General features: G+C 42.6%; 1 protein-coding gene across 1 annotated transcript in view; it reads left to right on the top strand.

Moving 5' to 3' along the window:
* The window catches only part of BANK1 (B cell scaffold protein with ankyrin repeats 1), a 360,719-nt gene that overhangs the window by 161,895 nt on the left and 184,798 nt on the right, over positions 1-14,026 (top strand). The window lies entirely within an intron of this gene.

Below are 14,026 nucleotides of genomic sequence, written 5' to 3' on the forward strand. Positions count from 1 at the left end.
TGTGCAACTACAGCTATGGAGGCGCCAAATTCAGTCTGGCCTTTAGAGTCTCTCTCAGTGGACTAAAGTGGAGATGGAAGGTCTGGGAAGCCTCCACTCCTCCAAATTTCTGCCTAGCCATATGCGTCAAAGGTCTAGGTTGGCTTCTCATGCACACACCGTGATATGGAAGGATCGATGGTTGCCAAACATATTTTTCTGAAATTAAGTCTTTAAAGGAAGCTTCTAGGTTAATGGTACCCCATACCTTCTGATCTCACAGAGAATTTTTCCTTGATTTCAGTGGGCGATGGAGAAGATTCTAAAAGCATTAGAAGTTCTGGCTGGTTTAATTAATGTCTTAGCATCATAGAAAAGTAGGGCCAGCAGGAACCTCCAGGAGGTCATATGAGCCAATCCTGTGCTCAGGGCAGGATCATCTCTGTCTAAACCATCCCAGACACTTCATCTAAGCTGCTTTTAAAACTTCCAAGGATGAAGTTTCCATAGCCTCTTTGAGTAACCAGTTCCAATGCTTAACCATTCTCACAGTGAGGAAGTACTTCATAATAGCCAACCTGAATTTCCCTTGCTGCAATTTAAATCAGTGTTCCTTGTCCTATCCCTTGCAGTCACAGCAAATAATTTATTTCCATCCTCCATATAAACACTGTTCAGGTATTTGAAAGATGGTTATCAAATCTGCACGCAGACTTCTCTTCCCCAGACTAAATCATTTTAGTTCTTTCAGGCTTTCCTCAGAACTCAGTTTTCCTTGGCTGTCACTTGAATCCATCTAACTACTCTTGGTTGAAAAGGAGATTTATAGTACATGTGTTCTGACTAAAGAATTAAAATATGTACCATAGAAATTTTCTTATATAACAAGTCTGTCAATAAAGATATATTGGGCATTATAACAATGAAATTAGCAACAGGAAAATGGAATTTTAAAAAGTTCAAGATGTATCAAAGGTTATAAAGAAAATATTTGTTTGGTTGTATTTGAGAAATAATATGTGACCATGTAATTGAAATAAGTGCCCACTGTGGGCAAGATTAAGATTATATTTGCAACCTAGAATTTGCCACACTTTTGAGTGCTTAATCATATAATTTTAACAGTTAATGTCTGTACGATGCTACAAGAGTAAGTGAACTAATGTTAAATTTAATTACTAAATTCACAAGTTTTGCATATGCAAGAATTATTTGGAAAGTTAAAAGTTCTATGGTCATTCTGTAGTTTGTGTTGAAGTGGACCACAGACAGAGGCAGCCACAAAGTTGTCAGTCAGGGGTATCTCCCAGGGGTTACCTTCATGTTTGGCTATGCTCAGTGATTCTTTAGTATTTTCAGCTTGGGCTAGTCATAATGGCCAAACACAGTAGAGAGATAATATCTCTTAACTTGCAAGTTATGACCCTACTAATACAGCCCAGTAGGTTGTTGACTTTTTCCCCCCATAAAAGCGCACACTGTTGGCTCACATTCATCTTGTGATCCACTTGTACCCCCAGGCCCTTCTCTGCAGTATGGTAACCTATCTAGTCATTTCACACTCTGCATATAATTGCTTTCTCCCAAGTGCAGGACTTTGCACTTGTTCTCACTGAATTTCATTTGATTTAATTTGGAGAATTTCTTCAGTCTATCCAGGTCATTCTGGAGTCTAACCCTATCCTCCAAAGCAGCGGTCCTCAACCTTTTGGCTCTGCAGGCCAGATGAGTGACCCAAGGCCAGTCTGTGGGCTCAGTGGTATCTTGTGTGCTAGGATCAGACCCAGGGAATTGAGCTTCAGGGACCTGGCACCATCCCCTCCCTCCCTCCCTCATGTAGCAGGACTGGACTCTGCCTCCCAAATTGCCCCTCTGCCCATCATCCTCTCCACCAATGGATCACTGTCCTGGCACCCTGATCCATCCAAGAGCATTGGAGGCGTCAGTAGGCGTGTTCCCCCTCCCTGCCTGCTGCTAGAGTCCATGCACACTGTGCTGACCCTGAATGCTTAGATCCAAGCCCCACCAGAGATCTGGGGGAGATAGGGGGCAGTGGAGTGATTTGGTAGGAGGGGGCAATCCAAGTGGCATGGGGGACCCCTTCCCTCCCCCCCCCCCACCAGTCCAGACTGTACTGGGGCTAGAAAGCCAGTGACTAGGGCAGGAATGGGGCAGACTTGCAGCCCCTAGCCATACCCTGCTCACCATCCCCTTAGCAATAGATAGGGGCAGTGCACATTTAGAGGGTATTAACCCTGAACATGTAACTGATCACTAGCACTAGTTAATCTTAACACAGACTAACATTCCTTAAAATTGGCACCTGCTAACTCTAATCTGTAATCTCACCCTAAGTGGGGATTTGATAACAGTTTTCAAATACATAAAGGACAATTATGGAGAGGATAGATATGGGCTTTTCTCTGTCACTGTCTTCCATCCTTACTTTCCTATACTTTTAAATATTTTGGGAAAATTAGTAATATTAGTTGTCAAATGTGTTATCTGCTAGTTCTGTTTAATTAGTATGGTTCTTAGAAAAATCCTTCTCTGGAACTTGTTAGAGAAATTAGGTTAACAACTGCCTTCATTAATTTATAGGAACCAACTCTTAGCTGGTATAATTGACTGTTTTTTTAAATTAAAGAAGCTGCACCTATTTACATCAGGTGTGGATCTGGCCTATTATTTTAAGTACTGCAGCTATGATTAGCACTGTTTCAGTAGTATTCTTTTGGGAACCAACAGATTGGGGAAAAAGTAGAATTTAAGAATTCATAATCTATGTGAATTTGAGTTTTTGGGCTTTTAAATACTTTTTACTAGTGATGGATCATGTATTTATAATATTTCTGCTTATATCCAGTACAAATCAGTATGAAGCAAAAAAAATCACAGTTAAATTAGTGAAACTTGACAGAACATAAATGAATGCTGGCTTCAGTTTCTTCACAGTATCACAGCTCTTTCTCTAAGAAGGCAATCATGAGTGGGGGAGGACACTGCTGTATTTTATTGTGCTAGTAATAATTTATAGCTGTAGGATTAAACCATATGTAATTGGTAACTGCACATTTTACTTGATTTCATATTTGCTGTAAATGACTCAAAAACCAGCAAGGAACCTGATTAGTAAGCATTAGAAACCATTTACATTATAGGATCCTTTTTATTTAACTAAAGTGTCTAATGGGATAAAGCCATAAAGTACACTCCAGGAACCTTGACAAAGTGCTGCATTATATACTCAGAGTAGGACTGGGCAACTCAGAGGACTAAAGTAAATATCATATGCTAAACATTAATTCAGATTCAGCCGAGCTCAGTAGTGAAAAATATTAGTGGGGAGAAATAAGCTATGGATACAATTTACAAGTCTTAGGTATGGGTGCTGGATATCTGTCTTATAGATCAGTGTGTTTACATCCTACTAGATTTTGTTTCCCTCAATAATCCATAGTAGGGCATTCAGGAGGTTGCTGTAGATCACTATTCAGTTATCAAATTGACTGTCCAAGATACTTCACTGTGATTAACTCCTTCTTTTTGGTTGTCTTAGCAATTGTCTTAGTTTTTCAGGTGATAGGGCAATCCAAAAATACAGGTCTTAACTAGAACTGTTATTCAGCACCAACCCTAACATGCATGCACTCTGATAGCATGCTCTTCCATAGAAATTATGACTGTTATCTGCCAGGAGAGGCAATCCTCATTGTACTAGAGTCCAAATCTATTTTCTAGCATGAACCCAAGTGTATACTATGACAGCTATGTTGTTGCTGTTAAGAATAAACAATATAAAATGTAGGACATAATTGGTGAAAATAAATTTGCTCCAGATTAAAAGAAAACCAGTGCATTATAATAAATGCAGAGGGAAAAGATACAAGCAGGAGGAAATAACTGCATGTCGCACAGGTTGGAGAGATGAGTATCAGATTGAGTGATACAGGGTGCATCTACATACATGAGCTATTTTAGCATGGAGCAATAAACTGTGGCTTATATTGCACAAGAGTTTATTGCTTCCAAGCACTGTGTCTTCACATATGTCCAGGACTGCAGCATGTTGAGCCAGGTTGGAGCAGCGCCAGCTGGCAGAGGGCTTGGGGGTTCAGCCTGCCACCCCAAGACTGCTCTGACCCCGCTTAATGTGCTGGGGAGGCTCTGGCTGGGGCATGAGGGTACTTCAGTGCAGGGCTAGCTAGCAGGCAGCCCCCACACTGAACACCCTTGTGCCCCAGCCAGCCCTGTCAGCATCTACATTTACATTGCTGCACACTAAAAAATTCCACCATAGGATAGTACTTGTATTTACCAATACTAACCTACAGCAGTGTTCATCAGTTTACTGCCACCTATATAGGGCCATGTATGTAGATGCAGAGACTTTCCTGAAGAGCTAATTAGACAGCTGTACAGTAAATATCTTGTGTAGATGCACCCACAGAGGCTGTGTCCCCATGAGCAGGGGTGTGCACAAATTCATGCCACTGCTTTTTGCCCCGGTGCACACCCCTGCACATGGGGTTAGTACAGAGAAAATTGCTCCGGGGGGGTAGGAGAAGCTGGGGCCAGCACCTGGGCTAGCCCTGGAAGCCTTACCTGGAGTCCTGTGGGCCTCCTGGGGTTCCAGTGGTGGCAATCTGGGCTCATGGAGCCTGGCTGGCACCTGAAATGTGGCTCTGGCTGGCCAGGCTCTGGTTTCAGGCAGCACACACTGCTGCCATGTGTGCCATCCTGATTTTTTTTCCACGCAGTTGTTTTTTTATATCAGGATTTCCCATTATTTACGTCTGGCTCTGTGCTGCAAATATGCATCTCAAAGAATCAAATTATATGCATGGGATGCATTTTGCAGTGCCTCAAAAGCTTTTGAGGAGCCCTGAAACGCACGTGTATGCTCATGTAGATGTGGCCAGAGAGCTTAAATCCATAGTAAAAGCACCAAATAACTGCAAAAAGCAGGATGGATTCCTCCAAAAGCCAATGAGCTAGGATCTAGGAGTGTCAGAGGAGCACTGGATGCACCTGAGCATAAAGATGCATTTTTTTTTCTTTTTTTTAATCACTTTTTTACCTTACACTGTAATCCTGAGGCAGCTAAACGATCCTCTCTTCTGTTTAGTGTTAGTGGAATCCCCCACTGGCTATTTAAGCTGGTTTTCCATTTGTTATGCATTGCTGAAATGGTACAAAGGGGTCTGGGCCAAAGATTGACTATCTCTTACAACAATTGCATGAACTTTTTCCTTTTAGCTGTGACCAAACAGACCTGCATGTGCATTCTTCTGTCATGTGACTTAATTTTATTTTTTTAAATTAAGACAGAAATGAAATAATGAATATCCAAATAAACAAGAGCTAATGTGTAAGCACAGAAAATCATATGGCAAATATTTTGTACTTTCATACTTTCATAATTTTTGAGTTGATATCCAGAATAGTGGTGTTCAGGATCAAAAAGTCCTTGTCCACAATTAGTATCATATGACAGCAAATACATATTAACTACAGTACTCGCAGTCTAAGAACTCTATAAGCCTTCCCTGCAGAATGATCTTAGGCTGGCAAAACTCCCCCTAAAATTTCTCTATCTCAATCTTTCCTGTGGGAGCTGTTCCACTTGGCCTACTGACTAATTATTAATATAGAGAGGTTGAAACTGACCCTCTAGACCAAGTCCCTTCTCCAATATATACTTTAAATTATTTATACAAAGTGAATAAGTTTCTGTATGAGATGCTGAGAAAGACTGCCCAGAGAATAAACTGAGACACTTCTGGTCAAGGCAATTACCCTGTATAAAGGAGAATCAATTTCAAGTCTCTTCTATGATCAATGGCAGTTGTGAACTTGGAACCACATTCTCCCATGTCCCCAAGTGAATGTCCAAGCCATTGAGCTATTCTGGTGGCTTTTCATTACATTTTTTTGAAAGAGCTCTTTGTCCCAATACAAAACTTGGAACATATTTTAAAATCTAAAATGTTTCATGGTCTGCAAAACTATTTCCAGCTTTCACACAAGTACATAAAAGAATGCCTGGAGCTTGAGTAGCAACAGGAGAGTTTAGAAGTATATGGATGCAGCATTAGGTTGCAAACTCAGCAGCTTAGAAAATGTCCAAAAAGGGGAGCTCAGCCAGAATTTGTGATGAATGGCTGTGCCATAGCTATGAACGTAAATCCTACCCTGACTTGTGCCAAACATATTTGGAGTCTTTCAGCATTTAAGTGAAATGCAATTAGTGTGATGCAATGTATTGCTGCATTTATATGTGTGCCTGGGACTGCAGCACATTGAGCCAGGTTGGAGCAGCCCTGGCTTGCAAAGGGCCTGGGGGTTCAGCCTGCCAGCCTGGGGCTACTTGGACCTGGCTCAGTGTGCTGTGGAGTGGCTGGCTGGGGCACGAGGGTGCTTCAGTGCAGGGCTAGCCAGGAGTTAGCCCCCACACTGAAGCACCATCGTTCCCCAGCCAACCTTGTCAGCCTCTACATGTGCATTGCAGCCCAGTAAATAATGTCACTGTAAGTTACAAATACTAACCTGTGGTGGCATTTGTGGCTGGATCTAGCTGTGCAGGCATGTGTGGTTTGTGACACCACAGACCTCTGTGGTGCCACAAACCGCATGTGTTGCACATTAAACCATGCCCCATGCTGCTAATTTGCAGTGCTGGGGCAAAATGTGCTACCAGTTTTTTCCTGTAGCTAAAAAAAAAAAACCCAAACCAAAAAAAAAGTCAGCACAAAGCACGCCAAAGTGCCATGTGCTAGAACAAACAGAGACAGGGCAGCAGGCAGCCCAGGACTGCTGGCTCTCCCATCTCTGCACGTTGCTGAGCCCCTGCACTGAGGCACCCTGTGCCCCAACCAGCCAGGGAGCAGCACGTGGAGAAGAGGCAGGGAGCAGGCAGCAGCTTCCACATGCTGCAGAACCCCCATCTCAAGGCACCCTGTGCCCTAGCCAGCCGCTCCCTGGCTGGCCGGGGCACAGAGTACCTCAAGATGGGAGAGCAGGCAGTCCTGGGCTACAGAGCCCCTGTGCTTAAGCATGTGGAGCTCCCATCTCGAGGCATGCTGCGCTGCTGCCAGCCACTCCCCAGCTGCCTGGGATGCACTGTGCCTCGAGATTGGGGAGCAGGCAGCCCTGGGCCATCTGCTCCCCTGTCTCTGCATGCCTCAGCACAGGGGCTGTGCTGCAGAGCCCTTGCACTGAGGCACATGAAGCCCCCCCGCTTTAGAAGTGCTGTGTCCTATGCAGTGTGCCTCAACATGTCTCAACACAGGAGCTCTGCAATGGAGGGCTGCCTGCTCCTCCATTTTGTGGCACCATGTGCCCGAGCCAGAGACCAACTGGCTGGGGCATAGGATGCCTCTAGATGGGGGCTCTGCAGCATGCAAAGACAGGGGAGTAGAAAGGCCAGGCTACCTACTCCCCGCTTTCCAAGTGCTGCTCCACAGCTGGCTGGGGCACAGGGTGCCTGAGTGCGAAAGTTGCCTGCCAGCTAGCCCTGCACTGAGACACCCTGTGCCCCGGACCCACCCCAGCAGCACATGGAACAGTGGGACAACGTGTCCCACTGCAAACTGCATGAGTAGGGGTGTGCACTGCAGCACAAAATAGTGGCACAGATTTGTGCTGCTACTATTTCTCGAACGAGCTTTAGTTCAAGTGCCACCACCACCATTTTGAAGTGCAAAGACACTGATTCACAAGACATAGCAATGCTTTAATTAGAGCGACTCTCAGAGTTGCTCTGATTAAAGCACCACTCCAGCCTCATCCCCAGGGCATATGTAAGAGCACCTCCGTTGCCTAACATTTGATGAACAAGTAAAAAAAAAGATATCCTGAAGTAGACCTGAAAATGTCAAAATAGAAAAGTGTAAGTGATATAGCTGTGATAGTCCAGAAATTATGTGAGAGGCAAGGGTTTCTTGGGGTGATAGCTTTTATTGGACCAACTGTGTAGTTGGGATAAAGCTTGGGATAAAGCTTGATGAGTTTTGCTGTGCCTGGATCCTTGGGCATTTATACACATACGTTTTTATTCCCAGACACTGGAGATCTTGATTAATTGAGTCTGCTGCACATGCAAGCTGATGTGCACAGCTCTGAGTCACTTGCAGTCAAATAAGCAGCAAAATGTGTGTCAGCAGGGAGAAAATGGCAGCAGTGCACTTTTGAACTAAAACACCTTTTATGTGTGTTAGTTCAAAAGCAGACCACCACCATTTTCTGCGTACTGACACACATTTCACCACTTATACAACTTCAAGTGATGTAGCACTGAGCACTTTGAAAAGTGCCCAGCGCTACGGTGCTTGCATCTGTAAAAATATTTAAGCTGTGATCACAACTGAGGAAGAAAGTGTTTCAGTTGAAAGCTTGTTTAACTTCATCATAACTATGCAGTTGGTTCAATATAAGATAGCACCCTCAGAAATCCTTGCCTTTTCCATACTAAGAAAGGAAAGAAAAAGGCATAGAAAACCTGTGAAACCTATTGCTGGAGACATTCCTTCAAAATATTTTTCCTTCATTTCTTCTACATCATTTATCATATTTTGAAAGAATCTGTTCTACTGCTTTAGGCAAGGCAATGTTAAAGGGACCGTAACCTTGTCTTTTTCATGGATGGTATGGTGGCCCCGACATCTTTCTTCTTAGCACAACTGAAAAAATATTTCAGATGTATTGCTATACTGAGCAGAGTTAACCTGTTCAGGAGGAACAACTAAGCCAAGGGTGTTCATTCTTCTGGCCCTATAGACCAGATGAGTGGCACAGGGCTAGGTTTTTGGGCTAAATTGGGTCCTGTGCTGTCCTCTCCTGATCCCTTGTGCCAGGATTGAGTCCTGGGGGCACAGCACTGCCCCTGACCACCAGAATCAGGACCTGGGGCCCCATACTGTCCCAGCCCAGCCTTGCACACCAGAATTGGGCCCTCAGCCACCTTTTGTTCCTGAACTAGTGTGCAGGGCCACACTATCCAGGTCACAAGGCTCCTCATGAATCCAGAAATTCAGCAGCAGATCTGGCCCATGGACTGGGGGTTGAGCATGAAACGTTTGATAAAAAATAAAGCAAAGAGAAAAGTTGATAACTTCCCCACTCTTTTGTGTTAAGTGTTTCCTGACACCTAGATTTTTGCAAGGTAGTGTCACCTGAGACTGCATGTACCATACAGCAGGCAGGATCTTGGAACTTCAGCAAGCTCTCTGTATTTTCTTGCATACAACACACCACCAAATAAGATATCCACCTTGTTTATGGGAAGGCAAAATTAAGAAAAAATTATTTTTCAAAACTTATGGCTGCACAGAGCAGAGAGAGAGCCTAATCTTCAACTGACTTGCTCTCCCTTTCATGCTTAATTAAAAGCTGAAACCCTAGCTGCTGCTGAAGACTAGTCTTCATGGGTAAATCTACACTTCTGTAAAATGCTCAAGAGTCTCCAGGGCTCTATAACAGGAGAAGAGAGAACAACTAGCAGACAACTAGCAGGCAGCAAAATCGCCCTAAGAAATATTAGGGCATTTTTTGATTGGTGCTTGATTAGTGGAACATCAAAACCATTACTGAACCATCATGATCAATAAAAAGAAGGTACAATCATTGACACCTCTGGAGTGAACAACAAGCCATTTAGTCATTTGACACCCTCAGCTGCTTGAATGTCATTGCTACTACACTGTGGAGCAGGAATCAAAGCAGGTTTGACCCCCAGCTCCCAAAAGAACAAGCTGGCTTTCAGAAAAAGTGGTGTACTACTGCCCAAGTTACATTACTTATATCTGACACAGAAAATGGATTTGAAAAGAGGCAGAAAACAGGCACAGTCTACTGACCTCACAACCTCCTATGACACTGTATGGCATCAAGGCCTCAAATATAAACTGCATTCTATGATACTTCACTGCAAGCTACGTGTTTTCATCATGGGTATGACCTCCAGGAGATCACTGAGATTCGTTACCAGCCAAGGAGAAGAGAGCAGAGTATGAACTCAAAAGAATGGAGTCCCCCAAGGGTCAGTGCTGGCACCAGTATTTTTTGTATATACCTCAGACTTCCCACATACAGCATCTAAGTGATACATGTATGCTGATGATGTCATCATAGTAGCCCAAGGCATGACAGAACTGGAAAAGACACAGGACGCACCTACATGAATGAATGTGCCTTCTGCCTAGAAAATTCAGAATCATTACAGCAGTCCCTGGCACATGTGTACACATGCGCCCTCATTGGGAGTAATTTGAGCTTGATAGGAGCAGCCTAGTCCAGGGGGATCTCCAGGCTCCCCCAGGTGCCAGCCCTGAGCTGGCAGGGGGCCCTGGGACTTAGCCCTGAGCTCAGAAGGTGGGGCAAAGCTGTCCCAGCTCAACTGGCAGCTCTGTCCCAGGCATGGGGAAATCAGGCTGGCCCTGAGTGGGGAGGCCTGCTTGGTGACTGGCTGCCTGCTAGGGGACCCCACCCCCCACCCCAGTCACTAGCTGGCTCCTGGGGACTCCCCCCCCCCCCCCCCAATTGTGCCCTGCTGTGCCCCCAGACTCTGGAGGCACCCTTTGCCCATGACAGAAGTTGTCACACTGAAAAGCTCAACACTGTACTTAACAGTGTGCTGAGACTCATAAAAGGCTACACAACTACACACCCACAGATGTAATTCCTGTACTCTTAGGCATTAGACCAAGTGATATAAGAAGACAGACCCTAGCATCATTACTGGCAGTACAGGCAAGAAATGACAAAAATCACCTGCTCCCTCAACTGTTAGCTGAAGACCCGAACAGATGAAGGTTTAAGAGGCTGAGAAGTTGTAAATCATTTATACATGAAGCCCACAAGCTCCTGGAAAAGACTGGAGATGCTGAATAAAACTGATGGGCGGCAACAGGGTGAGTTGACCGCTGGGAAAGATCGGACCTATTTCTATGGCACTTTATACCATCACCAAATGAGTGCCCCACTGGGAACGACCTTGACAAATAAATATGGGTAAAGCTGAACAGACCTAGATCTGGATATGGTTGCTTCAAAACAGCACCTTTACAAGATGAACATCTTGGACCCTCTGTGTGAATGCAGTGTCCAAAAAACAACACAGTGCTGAATCAAAAGCTGCAATCTTTTCGAATGCCCTGACTGGGTAGATGGAATCTGTGCATTGAGTGATAATACCAGACAGTGGATCATAGATTTCAAAGTTGATATCTGACACCATATAAAAGAAGAAGAAAATCAGCATCCCCACATAATGCACCCACTCCAATTTTGGGGGGTTGATTTCTGGGGAAGCGGTGAATGTGGTATGCAAGTAAACAGGGTCATTTAAGAAAGAGACTTTTAATAAAAAGGAAAATTTAAATGATTGTCATAGTATCCCATTTTATATTATGATATGAAGTTCAGTGCTTTTTATTCAATGCTCACAGTTTGCAATATGTAACAAATTGCCCTCTCTAGATTTGAGAGGTAACAATTTATTAACATGAGCTGGGTCATTGGCATCTCTTGTGAACTCAAGAAAATATGACTATCAGTTCATATTATAAAGCTTCTCTCTGAAATCTGTAGGGTGATAGAGATATAGAAGTTGATATGTGTATGTGTTCATGCATGCTATTTTTTTTAATACAAATTGAGATTTTTGTGCATATTTCTGTGGTAAGTGACAAACCCCAAAATACAGAGGACCCTATTTGTAGTCAGCAACATTATGTAATTTTTCGCTGTTGCAATTCCTTCATCATATATTGTTATGCAAGTGTGCATCTTCAGTAGTCAGTTGACAATAATGATTTTATTATCAGTATGTGATGATTCTGGGAATGCCATTGTACAATGCTTTACAAGCATCTTGCAGCATAAAAATCAGTGGGTTGGTCAAGTTTTGTTGTTCTGCTGTCCACTTTCAGTGCATCTAAATGCTTCTGGGCATTAAGTTAAATAAAAACCAAACTAGCACTTCAAGCAAGTTTAATGTGAAATTTTAGAAATAGTAGATTCAACCTGCTGAAGAAAAATGACTTATTTATGACTTTATATCAGAGCATTAAGAACAAAAACACTTTGCTTTTACTGTATTTTAGTAATGGATAGGAATATAGAAGAGAAATATTTATGAGTGGCCTTGAGCCAAATAGAATTTAGTTTAACCAGCTTCCAGGAACTTTCCATTAGAGGGGGAGAGTTTTAGTGTTGTTCATTATCACAATATGAGTAGTTTTGTTCTTGGCATATACAGTGGTGTTTTAAAATCAGTATCTACGTTTGGCTTTCCCTTCAGAAAAATTCCCAAAACATCCAAACAGAAATTTATCACTTGTGTCTTAATGAGTAGTGCTTAGAAAAATGAGTTCATTAAAATGTCTGCTGAATTACAGTTTTCAGCCAGAAACCAATGTGTCATTTTTTTTTTAAATTTTCCCTCTGGCTTAATGCTTGATGGTAAAAACGGATGTGCAGAATTCATTGGGGAAAGCATAGAAACAATATTAAGGGGAAACAGACATGGCAAGGTAGACCCAAAACCCAGAGCCTCCCATACAACTCTGTTTGACCTACCTGACTTCAACAGCACTCATTCTAGCTGTTCTGCCACACTGACCACTTTGTATAGAGTTCATGTCATGGTCCTTACTTATATGACCATAATTAAGGTAGACCATTTGGTATTGGACATAACATTTCATGGGACTAAGCATACAAATTCAAAAGGTAAATCAAGAACCTTTTCTTTGTGTATTATGCATTCATCTCCTGGTTTGCATAAGAAGAAAATACTGGGGAATGATAAATAGCATGTAATATAGTTTTGTCAGTTAACCAGAATAAAGCTAAATAGGTTACAAACCTTCCACAAAAATAAAATGACTCCATTAAATACAATGGAGGTAGCATGCACTTTCTAATCCAGTATCATTTTGTGAAAACAGACGGAAACTGGATGTTTTGTCCCTCAGCGTATTAACTATATTATTAAAGTATCTTGAAGATAGTTTAACAAACACAGATTGTATATTGCTAGGATTTTGAAATATGTGTTTCTTAAGTGGACAAAGGAATTGTCCTTATACAGGATTTTTTAACAACCTGAAAGGATTGTACTGTAGTATAGTCTCCAGTATTCCAATAGTTTACCAAATACCTCTGAATTGTTTCCTTTTTAAGTAATGTTAAACAAAACCACAAGAGTAAAGGTTCACATACCATCCCTGCAGTTTTCCTCATAATTTTAATGAAGAAATTTTCTATTGGACAACATAAAATCAAGCTATCATATAAGGGTCTCTCTCATGTATTGCACTGTCACTCTGTCCTTTGATTTTATTCCCCTACAGAACATAGCACACACATTGAGAAACCCCAAGATTTCAGAGGAGATCCCCTAAATTGTTCTTCCAATGAATCAGTGCAGTTGGGCAGCTGAGTTCAGAAGGAAACAAAGTAATAGTCCTGTTTGAGACAACTTTACTAACAAAGTGCCCTTCTCAGCAAGAGCAACAGGTGAAATTCAGTTCTCATGGCAGTGAAGAAGAATGAGAGGGGGCTTCCTTTAATTTCTACAGTGCCACAATTTTACTCTAAAAGCACCAAACATGCTGCCTGCAGTGATGCTTGCTATCTTCACTCTGGCTCTTCTAGGATTTTAGCTTCAGTAACATGCTGATATGTTAGGGTATTTGCTTCAGACATAATGAGAAATATGAAGATTGTTTTCACCCTCACCTCCCTGTCATTAGGACTTTGGACCAGTATAAGTGAGCAGAAACCAGTTCAGATCTCTAACATGACAGAAGTTAAATGCATATAAGCTGCTTTCAAACTGGCCAAAATCAGTTTAAGATGAAACTGGGTGGATATAGTATCAGACTTAACTGATTTAGGTTAAATTGGTTTATTGAACTTCTGTCCCAGTTCCTCTCCAGATTTAAGTTAATGCACAGTCCCCCAGCATCCCAGAATGCTTTGCACTTCTCCCTCAAACCTGGCCTCACTGAGTGGACAGGCTAGCCTTGGCCAAAGTTGTCTG

Source organism: Crocodylus siamensis, chromosome 2 (assembly GCF_052110815.1).
Source record: "Crocodylus siamensis isolate JL-2025a chromosome 2, ASM5211081v1, whole genome shotgun sequence".
In the NCBI taxonomy this organism is placed as follows: domain Eukaryota; kingdom Metazoa; phylum Chordata; order Crocodylia; family Crocodylidae; genus Crocodylus; species Crocodylus siamensis.